Source organism: Anabrus simplex, chromosome 6, assembly GCF_040414725.1.
Source record: "Anabrus simplex isolate iqAnaSimp1 chromosome 6, ASM4041472v1, whole genome shotgun sequence".
NCBI lineage: Eukaryota > Metazoa > Arthropoda > Insecta > Orthoptera > Tettigoniidae > Anabrus > Anabrus simplex.
This window is the reverse complement of record NC_090270.1, coordinates 118,248,835-118,267,826: the sequence shown is the minus strand read 5'-3', so window position 1 is coordinate 118,267,826 and position 18,992 is coordinate 118,248,835. Positions and strand designations below refer to the sequence as shown.

Sequence of the window (18,992 nt, the reverse complement as noted above, 5' to 3'; positions counted from 1 at the left end):
ATCTAGAAAACTTTTCTGTTAATCTCTTGGTAATGTTGTGGTAAAGGGTCTTACTATCATTGTTTTGTGCTGCCATCTCAGCTTGTGTTGAGAGATTATTGATAAATGCCCATTTGTCACGTTGAAATCTCCTCTGCACTATTTTGTTAAGTTCATTAAAGTCAGTTCTAGCTTGTGCCTTCTCTTCTTGTGTTCTTACAGTATTGAGTCTTTTCTTACATTACTTCCTTTGATTCACGGCTTCCCATGTCTCAGAAGTAATCATTCCTCTCTTCCTCTCTCCCTTTTGCCTAAGACCTTTTCACAGGTATTAATGTAGGTACTCTCTATGCTCTTCCAATTATGTTCAATATCCTGTCCTTCTTCCTCTCTTAGCTGTTGGAATCGGTTACTCAATTCTAGTGAAAAATATTGTTACACCTCCTTATCGTTCAGTTTATTCCAGTTATACTTTACCCTCCTCTTCTGATGTATGTGCCTAGTACTTGCAATCTTCAGTCGGAGTGTAGCTACTACTAAGTGATGGTCACTTCCCGCATCTGCCCCCCTCTTGTTCCTCACATCCAAAAGGGAGGTTCGCCTTGTCTTGCTGATAGTGAAATGGTCAATCTGATTCTCTGTTCTATGGTCAGGGGAAATCCACATCACTTTATGGCAATTCTTATGAGGGAAGATTGTGCCTCCTATCACCAACCTGTGGTTACGGAACTACAAAATTCAATAAGTCTTTCACCATTCTCGTTTCTATTACCTATACCATGTTTTTCCATTATATTTTCTACTCCTTGGTTATCTTTGCCAACTTTCGCATTCAGCTCTCCCATCACAACCATAATATCCCTTTCCTTTGCCTTTAACAGAGTTCGATGTAGCTGACAATAAAATTGCTCTTTTTCTTCTCCTGCCTCTGTTGGTGCATAACACTGCACCACTGTAATTGGTCTAACTCTTGATGCAAATCGAGCTACTACAATCCTGAGACTGGGTACCATTCTATCAAACTCTTCCTTGTCTTTCGAGTGATCAGTAATCCAACCATGGGCACCCATATGAGAGTTTCTAGAGGGGTGCCCAGACCTGGGGGTACGTAGTAATTTTAATATTTTGGAAGATAAATGGCAGATTTTTATTCTGCGGTAGAATAACCCACGGTACCCCCTGCCTGTTGGTGGGGAACGGTACTACTGCTTTTACGTAATACTGACTTTTAAGTCATTTTCTTGAAAGGAAAATATGTGACTACACTAGATTTTTGCCTTTCCCTGAGAGCTAGAGAGGGGGCCACGGCCCCACCTTGCCCCCTCGGATATGGGTGCCCTTGAATCAAACACCCCCTCTATGTTATCTTCCTGAGTACAGCAGCGTGTCCCCTTCCTGGGTCTCTTATCTCACCGAACCCAGTCCATCTCGTCTCACTCAAGCCTAGTATGTCCAACCTGTATTGCTTCATCTCCCTAGATACTTCAGCCAATCTTCCTGTCTGCCACATTGTACATTCCACATTCCAATTCTCGTGTCAGATTTCATGCCAAAAGTCCAATCCATTTTATCCATCCGGCTTCTATGCATTGATGTTTCTGTAATAGGTTAATCTCGGGCGTGTAGGTTATTGGTCTTCAGCACCCAAAGCCTGGTGAAGGGGCTGCCTTCTAAGTAGCCAGGCCTACTGATTTTCTGTCGGGGTTTCTTCCCGTAGCCTTTGAAGTTCCCACTTCTGACTACAAGGCAGCAGTTCCTGTTCTATTTTCCCCGAATAGGAGGGTTGCCTCTTCCATCAGTTCCACCATTCCGAAGTCCCTCTTCTCTGCCTTTACTGCCGTTGAGGTCTTCACCGTAACCCTGGCAAGGGACCCTTACATGGGACTACCAGCCGGGTCAGCTGGACCAAAGTTTATAAGAGGTGTTACTCCATCACTCGCCCTTTGTCCTGACTTGTGACAGGCAGAGCCTGGCTTCCCAAACATTATGCCCAGGGTGGTGGGATAACCTGTCATTAGAACCACTTTATGCGGAACACCACAGGTCTGGGCGTTGCCTGTGTTTAGTACCACTATATGAATGACACAGTGGGTCTGCATTGCCTGTGATTAGTACCCACTATGTGAGTTTAGTAAGAGTCCCAGTGAATAGTACACCTATGTGAGAAGCACCATAGGTCTGTGTTACCTGTGCGACATACAATACGTGTGAGTAATACCATAATGTGTAGAACACCGTGAGTCTACATTACTTTTGATTACTCCCACTACATCAGAAATACCTTAGTTCTACTTTCCTAGCAATAAGCACCTTTATGAGGCTGTTCACCTGGATTTTGGACCCCTTTAGACAGCAAGCATAATTGATTCAGGATTGTACTTTGGACAGTCCCTCAGTCAGTAATATTCTTGTTCTGGGAAGGTGGGGAATTGTGTCTGATCCACTGGTTGTTTCAAGTTCATTATCATTGTTCAGTCTTTTTGAATTCTAGTCAGTGGATTGATTTTTGAATTATTTTTAGTTTTCAGTATTGTGGTTTGGATCTGCTGCTGATTTTAAATCCATATTCATCCATTCATTCATCAAGTTTTGAATTCTGGTCAGTGGATGAATTTTGGACTTTTAAATTGTCATTACATTTCATCTAATTTTGTACAGGTACCATTAGGGACCAATGACCTAGATGTTAGGCCCCTTTAAACAAGTATATTCATCATTATTCTGATTGAAAATACTCCAGACAAATGAAAATTTAATCTGCCATGACATTGGCCAGTAGCAGCGATTTGCAAGACGGTGGGGAGGGGGGATGAGAGGAGGCAGGCACCCATTTTAGCCAGCTGAAACTAGGAAATATAGGAACTATTTAAAAAGTCAACTTGTAAAAGCCTTGTAGTCTTATCAGCTAATTCTTCCCTCTATTTTCTGAACAAAATTATTAGTGCACAAAAAAGACCATGCACAAAATGTCGTTCATTGTGGCTAACCAATTTGTGTGACACAACAGCAAGTAGTGGAGGCTTTGCCGCGAGACAGGGTAGCAGGGGGTGTATTTCTTTGCCAAGGTCATGGACAATGAGGTATGATTCACCCGCTTGCTGTGCGCATTCAACAGTCTGGCAGTCTCTTCAGTGTTGGTTAGTTTCTTAGTGTGGAGTCTAAAACTAAATCATTCTTAATTGTACAACACCATCCTGAACACTGACCATACTTATATTTGATAGTAATACATGTATAATAATGTTCCTTTAGTGAAAGTTTTATTTCAATATAATATTGAATCAAAATATCGACAAAGAAAACTATTACCATACTCAAGTTGGTAAACTGTCAACCTATATCTTTCAGTCAAAATTTGCTCAGAGAGCATCATAACTTATCATTTTGTAGCCACTTTTTGTCAATTTTTGAGGTATGTCTCCCCCCACCCCTGCCTGCTATATCCCACAAACCCAGGTATGTCTTGTCTTCTAATTTTTTCCCCCCCATCCCACTTCTAATTCCCAATTGCTGCTACTGACATTGGCTGATCAAATTTTACTTTGCACTTGTTCATATTAAACTTCAGAACGTCCTTGCATCGTTCGTGCTATCCTCCACGTGGTAGTGTTCATCTTTCAATTGAAAATACTCCCTTACTTCAGGAGGTGTACGTTAAACACGCAGATGATGTTGCCAGCCACTCCTAATAAGTGTAAGAAACAACATTCTGGATTTTCAGAAGGATCCTGAATATGCTTCTGGAACATGTATGAAAGGATGTCACCTGGAGTTGGAGCAATCTTACCATGAATTCAGAGATGGATCCAAGTTTTGCTAAGGTGGGTGGGTGGGTGGGTGTGTGTGTGTGTGTGTTTAAACAGACCATGTATGTTCAGTCCGTCAGCGATGCCGCTGGTGGGATCCTCAACAGCTCTGCCATCAGCTGTCATAGATGGCCTAGGCATCACTGAAGAGGCGTACTAGGGAAATGAGTGAGGTAGTTTCCTGTTGCTTTCCTCACCGAGCCAGGAGTTCCTATTACATATGTCTGCCAAGCCCACTGAAATGCACGCACCAACCGACCCTATGAGCAACATTTTCACACCATTCATAGCAGGGACTGGCCGCATTAGGATTGGCATTACTAGCATTGCACATACCTTAGTTACTTCCATATTTTCAAAGCCAAGGATAACACAGACAGATCTATGAAAGTAACAAAATTGCTCTAGCCTATACCAGAAGACATAGTGCACTGTAAACACTAGGTCCTTCCAGCAAAGGCACTAAACAGACCATACCACAAGCAAAAATGAGCAATTGGGACATTCTGAACAATGGAACATTCTTCTCCATTGTAACTGGATGCTGCTTATTGAGTTTGCCCGCTGCCCACATCGCTGTGTTGGCATGAAAAATGAGTATAACAGAGCAACTTATTCTAGAAGTTTTATTTGATTTGTTGCATCCTGACAATAAAAATATAAGGATGAAGTCCGAGAACAAATTGGCGGATCACTGGGAACATGTGGAAAGTTCACAAATCCTCAATTTTTTTCATGGAATTCTTATTAAGCAGTGTTTTTTAAAAATAACAACCATTTGAAAATACACAATGAAGGATTTTCAAACACCACATTTATTTGCAGATTCTACATACTTTACTTTTTTAACATAGACACCTAGTTTTGTTTAGACTTGTTATACCTTACAACTAAGTTTTGAATACCCTCTTAATAGAAACTCGCCACCTGCTCTGATAACCAAGAGTTCACGGCTGTTTTCACTTCATCATTGTAGTGGCTGCCGCCGAGGTGATGTTTGAGGTGGCGGAGCAGATGGTAATCGCTCGGTGCAAGGTCAGGGCTGTAGGGTGGATGGTCTAAAACTTCCCAGCCAAAAGTGTGTAATAAACCTTGGGTCTGAACTGCAGTGAGAGGCCTTGCATTGTCGTGGAGGACAATTCTCTTAGTCAGCATGCTACGTCCTTTGTTTGGTATAGCTCTGCATAGCTTTCTCAAGGTTTGGCAGTAGGCTTCCGCATTGATAGTGGTTCCTCGTTGCATGAAGTCGACCAACAAAACGCCATGCCTATCCCAAAACATGGACACTATGATCTTGCGCTGGGGCAGTCCGTTTGGCCTTCACCTTTACAGACAAATGTGTGTCCATTCCATGCTCTGTTGCTTCAATTTGGGCATGATATAAGAGACACATGTTTAGTCTCCCATTACGATCTGACTCAACACATCACCTTCTTCGGCATAATAAGTAAAAAACATCAAACACTCAAATCTTTTGTTTTTGTGGTCTTCCGTTAGTTTAGGGACCCAACGGGAGCACAGTTTCCTGAAGTTTATGTTCTCGGAAACAATTTTGTAAAGCACTGACCTAGACACGTCAGGAAAGGCATTTGAGAGAGCTGTTATTGTGAAGTCTGTCCTCGCAAATCTTCGCTTCAACTGAAGCCACCAAATCGTCTGATCAGAGATGGGCGACCAGAGAGGGCCTCGTCAAGGACGCTGTCACGGCCATCTTTGAAGTCTTTCGGGTGGTAATTTTGATTTCTCTCAGATTCTTGCAAATATCTGATTCTCTGGTACAGTTTTAACCATCAGCAGATCTTTCTCGTTATTGCACAGAGGAGACTGTGTCCTTTGCAGGGTTGCATGTGCACTGCTAATGGCAGTTTTATAAAGTAGCTTCCATTAGCTGATATAGACTTAGCAAGTGTTTGCTGTAAAAATTGTATATTTCCTTAGTACAAACTAGATCAATTAAGCTGTGTATGAGTTATGATCAACAGTTGTGCAAAAATCTCATTCAGCCTTGATTCTACGAGATAAAAGTTGCGACAAAAAATTTCAAAATGAAATTTTAAGTAGGCTTAACTTTTATTGGAAATGTTTTAAATAAAGCTTGTCAACCCTTCTTCATCTGAATATTGTAATACCAATTATATCAGCATATATAGAGTTTTGTAAAAAATATACTCTGTGATGTATGGACAGCTATCTGTAAGGTCTTTAGTCAAAGTTTTCATGATGTACAAACCATATGTTTTAGTTATGGAGAACAGGCCATGAAAAACACACAGGATCAAAACTGGTAGGTCAGCAATGGAAGGAAAAAGAGAGAACTGGGACAAAACACACATGAAAACACAAAAGTAAAAGGACAATCTTAACATGTTCATCTTCAGAGAGACGGGCTCTCTCCTCATTAACCCCAGTGTCATACCTATTTATTCTTAGTACCTGGTGAACTTGCTTTCCAACTTTGTGAGGAGGGTGGGTATGAACTCTTACTGAGGGGCCATCTTGACATTGGAAGGTAAGACGGGGAGACGGGATAAAAACAGAAAAGGTGAAAATTAAAATAAGTCGAATACAGGACAAATGCAGAAGATATGAATCTTGACTGGTTTTAGAATGGAAGAAGCAAGTGAGAAGTAATTTATAGGAAGATAAGAACATACAATAAAATAACTGATCAGCATCAGAAGGAGCAACAGAAAGGAGACGTCAAACAAAAACACAAGGACAATCTCCAAGTCATACGCCATCTTCGAAGAGATGGTGCTCTAATCAATTCTAGTTCTTCTACATCTCTTCTCAGCCTCTGATGTGCTCATTTCCACTTCCCAGCTGTCTCTAGTGGGCAATCTTCAACATTTATTGGCGAGGGGTGTGTACTGGCCTGGTACCGCCAATGAGCCAATACAAATATAAATAGACCTGGAAGCACCCAAAATCACCTCCAAAAACACAACTTTAAAATGAAAATAGACAAAAACTTACCTTAGGCAGGTAGGGGTGTCGCAAATAATCCGTGGATTAAAATAAAACCTGTCATGTGTAATGTTCCTTAACTCGCTGACTAACTTTACAAATATTATATAAATCTGGATTACATTGAAAAATCTGAATATCTGCATTTAAAATGGAAATTATGAAAATTAACATTCATTAAATAAAATACACACTCGTCGAACCTTGTACTCACACTTGTTACCTGCTTACTTACACATACGTTATTTGAAGGGCGCCAGCTGTCACTCAGTACAGCAATAGAATGAGACTCTTGACTATCTCTAGGGTGTGGGGTAATAAGCTTACTTTTGACAACATACCATATAAGTTCTGGGAAAAGGAGATTGGCGTTCGGTTTCCCCATTAATTTTGAGGTTAAGATATTTTACTTTCATTGAAATAAAACTATGAATTCGTTTGATAGAACAATATATATTCTTTAAATAATATATCAAAAATAGTGAGTCTTGTTGCGATAAAACAGATGAGAATATGAAATTATGACATTGCAACTGAATGAAACTAGGCATGAATTTGAATTCTTCTTGACCGGACATTTAACAATTTATACGAAATATTTCCCTCACTGATTCACTTGACTGTACCTTCAACACTTTGAGTGTAATTACGACGTAATCCATTGATCTGGTGTTTACTGTAGATGTCACGCCTAACTTGGTGATACATCCTTGTGACTGCTTCTTCTCCATATCATCTGACTTCTTTGTAAGTCAATATGGTATTACCTCTTGGCAGGTCCAGGGTTGCCCTCTCTGACTTCATGGTAAGCCCTTGCGTCCGTGTCTTCAACTGAGTGAGCGACCAACCTTTTGGTCTCACTCTCTCAATGACCAATAATTAATGGCTCACTGAGACTTCACCATCTCTCGTTCACACTCGTTCACTGACCAACTAAGGCCTCTTGATCTAGTAGACTTCTTCACTGTACTGCATCCGTATAACTAATGACTGACGCTACAATATGCACCCACCTTTTATAGACGTTGGTTGACACAGCTACGTAATCTCCAGAAATAACAATGACATACTCCCACCTACGCGACAGACATTACATACAGTGGTGAAATCGCTCGGGGCGGCCGACTCTCCGAGCGCATATTCTAAATAAATACGATGACGTAGCCATGGCGCGGCGATGACTTGGCAGAATCGCCAGTGGTATAGCAATATAACAACGTCACTTCCAATCTCTGATATATATACAACAATTCTCACTGTACAGGTATTGAGTGTTATTCTACACATACGTATATATGCATACATCTAAGTACAATCTTGCAAGCAACAGGCAATTGCAAAATCGAATTGAATAAAACGGATAATTACAATAATAGTAACAATATCACAGATAACATAATAATACTAACATAATAATAATACTAACATAATAATAATAATAATAATAATAATACAGATAAAATAATAAAATTACAGATATCATCTTGTAACGGGATTTGAACCGTTACACATGGTATCGAACTGATAAGTTAAAGGAAAACACACATTTAAAGAAAATAAAATTAATTTTAATGCCGAAAACAAGTGTAAATTAAAATTACGAGAAAATCAACCTTTTTAGGAAAAAAATGTTTTAAAATAGTTAACAGATCAGTAAAGTTGAATTAACCTTAAACATGGCTGGCTGATCAAAGAAAGAAAATATAATTATAACTATTACAATTACACTAACCAGAAAACTTTGTGATGTCTGAGTAACTTCATGCTTTTCCTCATTCAACTCAAAGGTATTTTTAAGGGATGATTTTTTTTTTTTTAAATTTAGTTACACTTCGTCAGGATAAGTATCATCCAGGGAGTTTCCACAAGGGAATCAAATTTCTAACTCAAGACAGAATTAACATTATATAACCTGTCCCAAAAACATAGAAATCAAATACTAGTAAGATAAGGAAAATTCATAAGGTAACTTAAAGAGGGAAAATAACTCGACAAAACTCCAAGATGCAAGATCATTACAGGAAAAAAATAATCACTCCAACAGATCAATCAACAATTAACAACCATCACCATCGCTCCCATCGCCATGGCAATGTACATACACCATAAGCAAAAGGAATCGACTAATCCAGAAATCAAGACACAACAATAGTTGATTACAAGGGAAGAACAAAAGAGAATCAGGAAGATAGAAAAATATAAAATGAAGTTTTTAAAAAATTTAAAGTGGAGTAGGAAGTAGATTTTAAGAAAGGAATAGGACCAAAATTTTGAATCCCTGGTGAAAACTTGCATGGCTGTTAAACCTTCCATAGGTATAATTTCTTAAGTTACATAATAGGGAAATATAGCTTATCCCTCCCAAAAAATTAAGTTAGTAAAATTTTCTCAACCCACTATGTGGATGTAACATAATTAACATTATTACATGTATAATTTACGACCTTTTAGGAGATATAAATTAGATTTATAACATTAAACCTGATTTCATGAATGACTTCAGATGAGAATAAGATACGGTACCAAGATAGGACATTGGACGCAATATTTGAAGATACCAAACATATAAAAGATCCCAAGGAGTGGATATTTCGTAAAATCATCTTTGTCTCTGAAGGCAATATAAAATTAAAAGCATGAAGAAAACTTAGATTCACCTCCAAACTTGCAGTAACACGTTAGCACCAGTTACTCCATACTTGCGTATATGTGCTTATCTAGAATGATGCTTAATTCACTACAAATCTAAAAGAATGTGAGGATGGTTTCCAAAAGAGAAAAAAAAAAGTATCTTCTGAGGATGAAAATAACCTCGCACTGGAGCAAACTAGCCTGGGTCCATGATCCAAGCCGAAGCCAGGACACGCAGAGGACTCAAAACGCGTCCTTCATTGTAGTAGAGCGACGAGTCATGGTGGCCAGAAGCTCACCAGAATTAGTTTGCCTGGCCACGGTGAAACCGTGCACCGATTCGTCAGAAACAGCGCCGACAAATTACACCAACTGCCGTAGAGAGCAGCACTAAGCAAAAACTGAATAGCACTAATCGTGCCCAGTTGAACAACACAAAGTATTTGAAAGTTATTAGCTAAGCGCTCAACACGTAGAGGAAATAAACATTAAGTATGCGACATGAAGTCGTATAAGAAATAACAGTAGAAGACAAATTGGAAATAAATTCTTAGTGACACCGATTTTCATGGCAAGTTTGCCAGATCTAAAATGTTAATGAAGAGGGTCCCAAAACACTGTTACCTCAGTAACAGGTGTCTTGTAGATTTATTGCTTGCTCCTTCCCTTTAGTTGTGGTACATTATCCAATGTGCAGTGTGAAAGCAAGATGTACAGAATTTGCAACTGCAGTAAAGTCATTTGAAGATTGTGGTTCTCTGAGCAGTAAGCAGAAGTTCAGTGAAAGCTGACTGGTGTTTTACAAATACTTGGAAACTGGTATAATTGTGCATCAAAAAATATGGGGGATATGAATGTAAACAATGCTAAAGTAGACCTTACCACTGGTAAGAACATGACTGAAAATAATTTTCTTGGACAATGCATAAAACATGGAAGTAGTCTAAGTGTACCATTGAGGAAATGTGTGTGCTGACAGAAATTACAAATTTTCATTTCAGACCTTTCGTTTTAACAAGAACATGCTGAGAAATGGGTCATTAATTTGAAAATTACCCCCTGTGGGTGGGGGATGCAGACGAAGAATACACCCATGCTATCCCCTGCCTGTCGTAAGAGATGACCAAGGGATGTTGAATTAGAACCACGTAACTACTTGCGATTAGTACAATCACGCGAGGAACACCATGGGTTGCCTTTACTTGAGAGTAGTACTACTATGTTAGGTACACAACAGGTTTATGATTAGTAGCAGCAGAGAGTAATTCACTGTGGGTTTCCAGTACCTGTGATTAGTACCACTATATGCGGAACATCACGGGCTTATGTTGCCCGTGGTTTGTACCCACTATGTGAGGAACACCACGGGATATTAAGAGTCCCTGTGATTAGTACACCTATGTGAGAAACACCATAGGTCTGAGTTACTTGTGTGACATACAATACTTGTGAGTAGTACCATAATGTTTGGAACACTGATTTTACACTACTTTTGATTAGTACCACAACTTGAAAAATACCATGGTTCTATTTTATTAGCAGTAAGTACCATTGTGAGGGGTGGCTGACCTGGATTTTGAACCTGTTTAGACAACAAGCATCATCGATTCAGGATTGTGCTTTGAAAGTAGTCCATTGGTCAGTGATACTACTGTTTTAATATAGTTTCTGGGAAGGTGAGGCACTACATGTCAGATCCACTGATTGTTTTAAATTCATATTCATCCATTCAATCATGTTTTAAATTCTGGTCAGTGGATGAATTTTGGACTTAGCCATTGTCATTGCATTTAGTCTCATTTTGTACCATTAGGGCCAATGACCTAGATGTTAGGCCCCTTTAAACAAGCATCATCAATTTGAAAATTTAGGAGCAGAAATAAGAAACTGGTAATAAATACCTACACAACCGACAGAGTAACTACAATGTTAATCTGAATACTACTTCCCAAAAACAAGGGTTCTTACCTTAAACGTTACCTCAAATAGTTCTGTGAACTTCATTCTCTATCCATTGTCTTCAATCTCCAAACCAAATAATGGAGAAAATAATATGCACTTCCAAACTTGCCAAGAAAAGTGATTATTTCATATAAATTTCAAAATGCAGAGCATACCCAGAAAATTCTGGTATGAGTTTTGATAAACAGCAATTGAAGAGAGTTCAAACAATCAGATTTCACATGTGGTACAGCAATGCAAGTAATGGAGCCAATCCATGAGGAATCATTCCAAGGTTGGCAGGTGGATGCAAGATGTTCTTAATTTCAGCTTCTTGGATCTTGATCTCTTCTATAAAAACTATGAAAATATAGATTTTGTACATCTTTCGAGAGGGAAATATCTTGAAATTTTATCAACTATGCCCCTATATATAATATGATGCCCAGAGAAATCTACAGCACTTTGATTACATCTTTCAAGACTCCCTCGTCTTATTCTTCAAGCGATCGTTCATTTTTTTTTGTAATTTTTTACAATCATTTCCACATTTTTCCTTCTCAATACAGACAGATGACCACGCAGTTTTACACCTCCAAGACAATCGTGGGGGGGGGGGGGGGAAACGCTGCCAGTTGACACGATTAAACTATTTCCATGTTAACAATGATAAACATAAATGATTGGAACTTGTATTCTTTATAACTTGTTATAATACTTTTCCATAGAACCTATAACAAAGGTATTTAAAAATTAAATTTTAGGCACTTTCCCCTAAATTACCATTTCATCCAGTGTGAATAAAAATTATTTATAACCTAGACTGTAGTACCTTATTTCCAGACTTTATTTATACAGATTTTCATTAAATTATGTTCACCCATTTTCTTGTAGTTTAGTGTTGATATGGACCTAGCAAAAAAATTAAATTCACAAATATCTATCATAGCTGGTCCAGTAAAAATGTATGACATAAATAATTGGATATTTAATTCTATATAACTTTGGTTATGTAGTATTTATTGATAGGACGTTAACATAAATACTTCAGAATTAAATTTTAGGCCTTCCCCTAAACTACCATTTCACTCAGCAAGAATAAAATTATTTATAGCCTAGATTGTAGTGCCTCATTCCCAGACTTTACATACCAGTACTTATTTTCATTAAATTCTCTTTAGCCATTTTCTCATGAAGCCCAGGCAGACAGATGGAAAATTAAAAAATGCATTTCCTTGTTATTGTGGACACAACCAATGCAGAAATGCCATTCTTCTTAAATTCTGAGCAATGTACAGACAAAACTATTATTTTTTATATATAGATTGGTCAGTAAATATGGTAGTTTTCAGGTCATGTTTCTCCTACCTCAGCATATAATAGCAGTTAAAATATTATGTTCTTGGGTTGTCTTGTAAAGCATCTATACAGAAAGAATTGGCTGTTTGGTTAGGGCTGTGTAGCTGCGACCTTGCATTTGGGAGGTGGTGGGTTTGAATCCTACTGTTGGCAGCCCTGAAAATGGTTTTCCATTGTTTCCCATTTTTACACCAGGCAAGGGATTACAATAAGAGAAAAACCAAAATATGAGCAGTACAAAACAGATCTAATAATAATAATAATAATAATAATAATAATAATATTTACATGCAGGATTCAATAATGCCATTGAGATGAGCATATTATGATTGAGTACCTTAAGGCCATGGCTGCTACCTTCCTAATCCTAGCACTTTCCCATCCTTGCATTGCAGAAAACCGCCGATGTGTTCGTGTGATGTTCAACAATTAACAGAAAATATAAAGCATCTATGTGCTGCTGGATGTCTTAATTCATGGGGAATGTTCTTGAATCATTGCACATCAGTTCCATGTGTAAAATGCTGTAATTTGTTTTGGTTAATGTATTGTGCAAAAAAAAGTCTGGGACTGGGTGTATTTTGAATATTCAATTTTAGATTTGGAACAATAAATATGTTTAAAGATTATTGTATGTTATATTGGTAAAAGTATCCTTTTTTTTTTTTTTATATACAAGTTCTCTCCTAGTCTTCAGCAAAAGTTTACACATTCCAATTGCTGCTTCAAATCATTCCAGTCTCCAATGTAGCAAATCACATGAAGATTCATTGATGTAAAATGCACAATATTGAATATTATGATGGAACCTTACTGCTGAGTTCCAGCAGTTCCTTTTTTTGGGCATCGATCTATGATCTTTTGCCCCTACTTGCACCATATGTGAGGAACCTGGGTGTATTATGTAAATGGCGGAAGTGTAAAGTGTTGAATGTGAGAAAAGGAACGTTAAGGACGACACACACTCAGTCTCCAGGCCAGGGATATTAATCATTTACAATTAAAAACCCCTTACCCGTTCAGGAATCGAACCTGGGACCTCCGGGTGACAGGCAGGCACGTTGCCCCATACACCGCGGGGCTGGATCAGCAGTTCCTTAGTATGCTTCTTGTTTGGGCTCTTTATTAGTTCTTTTGAAAGCATGAAAGCATGGAACATGTTTCCAGTTTTCCATTTGTTTCTTTTGTACCCATTTACCTATGTAAAGTTGGGCTTGTCTATAAGAGATCCCACATACTGGTTCTGGGCCCACAAAAGGCATTTCTGACCCTTTTCTTGCCAGTTTATCTGCTTTCTCATTACCTTCTATGCCTGCATGCCCAGGTACCCATATTTTAACAACATTGTACTCTGAGAGCTTCAGGAGAAGTGTACGACAATACCAAACAATTTTGGATGTAATCTGGACAGTTTCAAGTGCCTTAATGGCTGCTTGGCTATCTGTAAATATGAAAATGTTCTTATCTCTGTAGTAAATTTTCAGCTTTCCCTCAAGGCATGTAATGATGGCTATCACTTCAGCTTGAAAAACTGTAGTGTGCCTGCCTAGACTAGTTTGAATTGATCTCTCAGGTCTTTCCCTATTGATCCCTCCTCCTGTTCCCATCTCAGTCCTTGAGCCATCTGTCCACCACACAATATCTTCCCTACCAGTTTTCCATCTGTTAATGTCCCAATCTTCCTTTTTTGTTATCTGGATCTCAAATGGTTTCTCAAAGATATACTGTGGAATTGTATGATCAGCTGGCATGTGTAAAACTTGCCCTGTTATTACTCTGTTAATTTTAGTGTCCAAGATTGGGCTTTTCCATGAACCTACTATGCTGGCGTAGCAGGGGGAGAGGTGATACTCCCACGTGGCGTGTCCCAGGTGGCGGATAAGGGGGTCCTGACTGGCTTTCCGGCTGACTTAAGGGAAATAAAATACCTCTCACGGACCAAACACACAACCCCCTGTGGGTGGGGGACGCAGACTAAGAATACACGGTACCCCATGCTCGTAAGAGGCAACTAATAGGGGCGACCAAGGGATGATAGAATTAGCACCATGAAACTACTTGTGATTAGTACAACCATGCAGGGAACACCATGGGTCACTTTTACTTGTGCATAGTACCACTATGTTGGGTACCAAATAGTTTGTGATTAGTAGCAAGAGTACAGTGCTGGCTTTTACAGTACCTGTGATTAGTACCCACTATATGAGGAACACCATGGGATAGCAAGAGTCCCTGTGGTTAGTACACTTATGTGATGAACACCATAGGTTTGCATTGCCTGTAAATGGTGCTGCAATGTGCGAAACACCATAGGTCTGTATTTCATGTGCGAATTTCATTACCTGTGAGTAGTACCATACTGTGTGGAATACCACAAGTCTACGCTACTTTTGATTAGTACTGCACCCTGACAAATTCTCTTCAGGCTTGCCTTCATTTTCCTCCCGTCCAACATGGATCTAATCCATTTTACAACAGTTTTGTTCACCCTACTCTTCAAGAACTTCAATCATTGAGTTGTAGGTTGTATTAGTGAAGGCCCCTTCATGTCTACAGGGTAGAAATGCTGCCAGAGCCATTTCTTTGTATTCTAGGCTTGCCTCTAGTTGGCAAACCAAATCGAGTGCTGTCTCAGTGGATCTGCCAGGTCTGTATGCAAACTGATTTTCATGTAAGGTTGAGTTCAGTTGCACAGTTTTCTGGATGTATTTATCCAGTATCTTCTCCATTGCTTTTAGCACGAAGGAGTTTAAGCATAATGGTCTATAGGCTATAGCTTGGGCATAGTTTGCCCTTCCAGGCTTTGGTATAAATACCGCTTTATCCTTAGACCATGATTTTGGCACGTACCCCAGAGCTAGACTTGCTCTAGAAAAGTCTGTCAGGGCCTTGATGATTCTCCCATCCTTCCTGCAGGAGTATTGGGAGTATCTCAACTGGCCCCAGAGCTTTTATGGGCTGAAACTTGTTAATTGCCCACCTCACATGGTTAGGCTTAATCGGTTGACACAGTTCCAATCTGCTCTTTGTGGTCTGGCCTCTGTTTCAACCATATCTTCTTCTACTTCCTCAGCCTCAGGAAAATAAGCTAGCAACACCTCCAGCATCTCCTTTCCTGTCTGACTGTATGTTCCATTGGGTTTTTCCAGTGTTCCCACCTGATTTATATGTACCTTTTTAAGAACCTTCTGTAGCCTTGCTGCTTCAGTGTTTGATTCCACTTTTTTGCAAAACAGTCTCCAAGAGTTTCTTTTTGCTCTCTGTAGATTTAGATTTATTATTTTTCTTTAGATCTACAGTAATAATACCCATTTGATCCGTTATAAAGAAAAATAACAATGTCCAGCCTAAGCCAAATTACATACTACTAACTTGGTGGACCCTACACAGGTGGAATACCGGACAACCATGCAAGGTTCCACCCCTAGCTAAATCTGTTAAGCTGCCTCTAACATGGACGGATGACCGGCTCACATGCTAGGGCACCCCCTATCTCTAAATTAAGCCTATAACTAATTACAACATTAAATCTATACTAATCTATCTTAAGCTGCCTCTAACATACTAATCTATCTTAAGCTGCCTCTAACATGGACGGATGACCAGCTCACATGCTAGGGCACCCCCTACGTCTAAATTAAGCCTATAACTAATTACAACATTAAATCTATACTAATTCTATCCTAGTACCTCTTATCATTAACTAATAAATCAAAACCAATACTGTCTCACTACACATAAATACACCTTCACTTGAATAAATACCCTCTAAACTTCGCTATCTTTCCTAATATCCATACATACACCTTCACTTGAAAAAATACCCTCTAAACTTCGCTATCTCTTTTAATATCCATCCATCGAACTCAATCATTCACTTCATTTCCATGCCACATATCATTGCATATCTACCTCTTATCATAAAGACACCTTTACTAGAATAAATACCCACTAAACTTCGCTATCTTTCTTATCATCCATTCGCCACCATGCCCCTGCTGAACATACACACAAACCTTTGCACATTCCATTCCTCCTACATTTCCTCTACTTGTCTCTCTCAGGGTTGCTGATTCCATGCTTCAGCGGTATTATGAATGTCACAGACCCCATACACGCTAACCTTAGCACATTCCATTCCTACTACATTTCCTCTACTTGACTCCCTCGTGGTTGCTGATTCCATACTTCCGTTGCACTCACATTCTGCTAATACGTATTCTACTCATGTTGCAACTTTATCACTGCACTACCTATCTATTCCTGCTCATCTTATTCAACCATGCTTAATCTAATTAAATAATCATCTAAAACCAACTTTGCTTGCCGATTTACCATTAACTAATAAATCACTTACCAATACCATTTAAACTTCGCTACCTCTCTTAACATTCATCCATCATCGTCATACTTAACACTTCAATTCCAGTCCTCATTCACTTAACAATTATAATACACATTAAGACATCTTTACTTGAATAAATACCATCTAGACTTCGCTACCCCTCTTCTCATCCATCCATCGAATTCAACAATCTATCCATCTTATATCTCAAGTCTCATTACTTGAATAAGTGCCATACAATTACAGTACACTTAAAAACACCTTATCACCTCGCTACCTCTCTTATCATTCATCCATCATATATCTATTATCATCACCTTTCATATTTAACACTTCAATTCCAGTAGATACCATCCAACCTCCTTTATATCTCCAAACTTGTAACAATTACACTACACATATAGACATCATTACTTGAGTAAGTACCATCTAAACTTCGCTACCTCTCTTATCATCCATCCATCTAAACTCTGATCCAACTTCTAAACATCAATACATATCTACCTCTTATCATTCTTCACTTGAATAAATACCCTCTAAGCTTCACTACCTCTCTTATCATCCATCCATCGCACTCCACAATCATTCTCTTCAATTCCATACCACATATCCTTACATATATACCTCTTATCATTAACTAATAAATCACTCACCAATACGATCTCAGTCATGCCATCACTTGAATAAATACCATACACTTGGTCTATCCATCTTCTACCTAAAGACACCATCACTTCAATTACAATTATACTACACATACAGGCACCATTACTTGAGTAAATACACACATACAAACACCACCATAACTACGCTTCTGTCCTCCATCATAGGCAAACTATGTTACTTACTACTGTTACTTGACTTTTTACTTCTCGTAATTATTCCTTCCATTTTTCCTTTTTTGTCCCATAGGTCCTTCAAACTCAAGCTTCTCCCTTTGATCACGGCACTTCTTGCTTCTGCTTCCTCCCTCAAACCATTATTCTCGCTCCGATTCTGTCCGCTTGTCTTCCCCTGTGGTTCTTTTTCTTCCCTCGCGCAGACTTCCGACACTAATTCGTCCATTAAATTCCTGACTACTTCCATCCTTCTTGCATTTACTTTTTCTTCAGCTCTTTTCATGATCTCTTCCCAGGAACCCCATCTACTCAGTGTTCCTTCATTTACAGTATGTACATCAGCCCTGGTAGTTTCTTCTTGCCTCGAACTGTCAGCCCTGCTAGTTTCTTCTTGCCTCAAACTCTCATCCATTAATTTCAGTTTCGATATTGTCCACTTTCGGGTCCAATTCCTGTCGCTCACCACGAGTATCTGACCACTAATATACGCTTTCAATCCCTGAATTTTTGCTTTCACAAGATGTTTCTTAAGAATTTTAAAATTTCTACTCTCTTCTCTTCCGAAATCTCTCTTAATTCTAATGTTCTCACACTGTAGATTACCAGCGTTCCTTATCACTATGTCTGCCATCAATGAAGATAGCAGCGACACTTTTATGGGCCTGTGCCCTCCCACCTTGCCAACTCTCTCCACATTGTCTATATCTACCTCACTGAAATTTATTTTCATTTTTTTTTGCATAACATCCACCACTTTGTAAATAATGTCCACTTTAGATTCTGCCTTGTCTTCCTCCACCCCATAAATAAATATGGATTTCTTCTTGCGCTCCTGTCTGCAGAATTCGATTTCTTTCTTCAGGTTTACCATCTCTTCATCCATATTTTTTATTTTCTCTTAGACTGCTATAACATCTTGTAGCATGCTGTATGGGACTTCCACTTTTGTGACCAGAGATGGGCCATTACTTATTTCTAGTACTATTCAGTCAAGTGCACAAAAATCTGCTGTTGGAGAAAATTGCTTTCCTTCAAATCTTCCTGAAATGGGATGAACATACCTGTAGATGGCAGGGTTCAAAGCATCATGTCTTTGGCTAGTGGCTACCCACTTTCTATGAACAT

The 18,992-nt window shown here is 38.9% G+C and overlaps 1 long non-coding RNA gene across 1 annotated transcript in view; it reads left to right on the top strand.

The window, feature by feature from the left end:
- LOC136875530 (uncharacterized) overlaps window positions 1–18,992 on the top strand; it is a 44,203-nt gene that overhangs the window by 24,789 nt on the left and 422 nt on the right. The gene's annotated exons all lie outside the window — the stretch shown is intronic.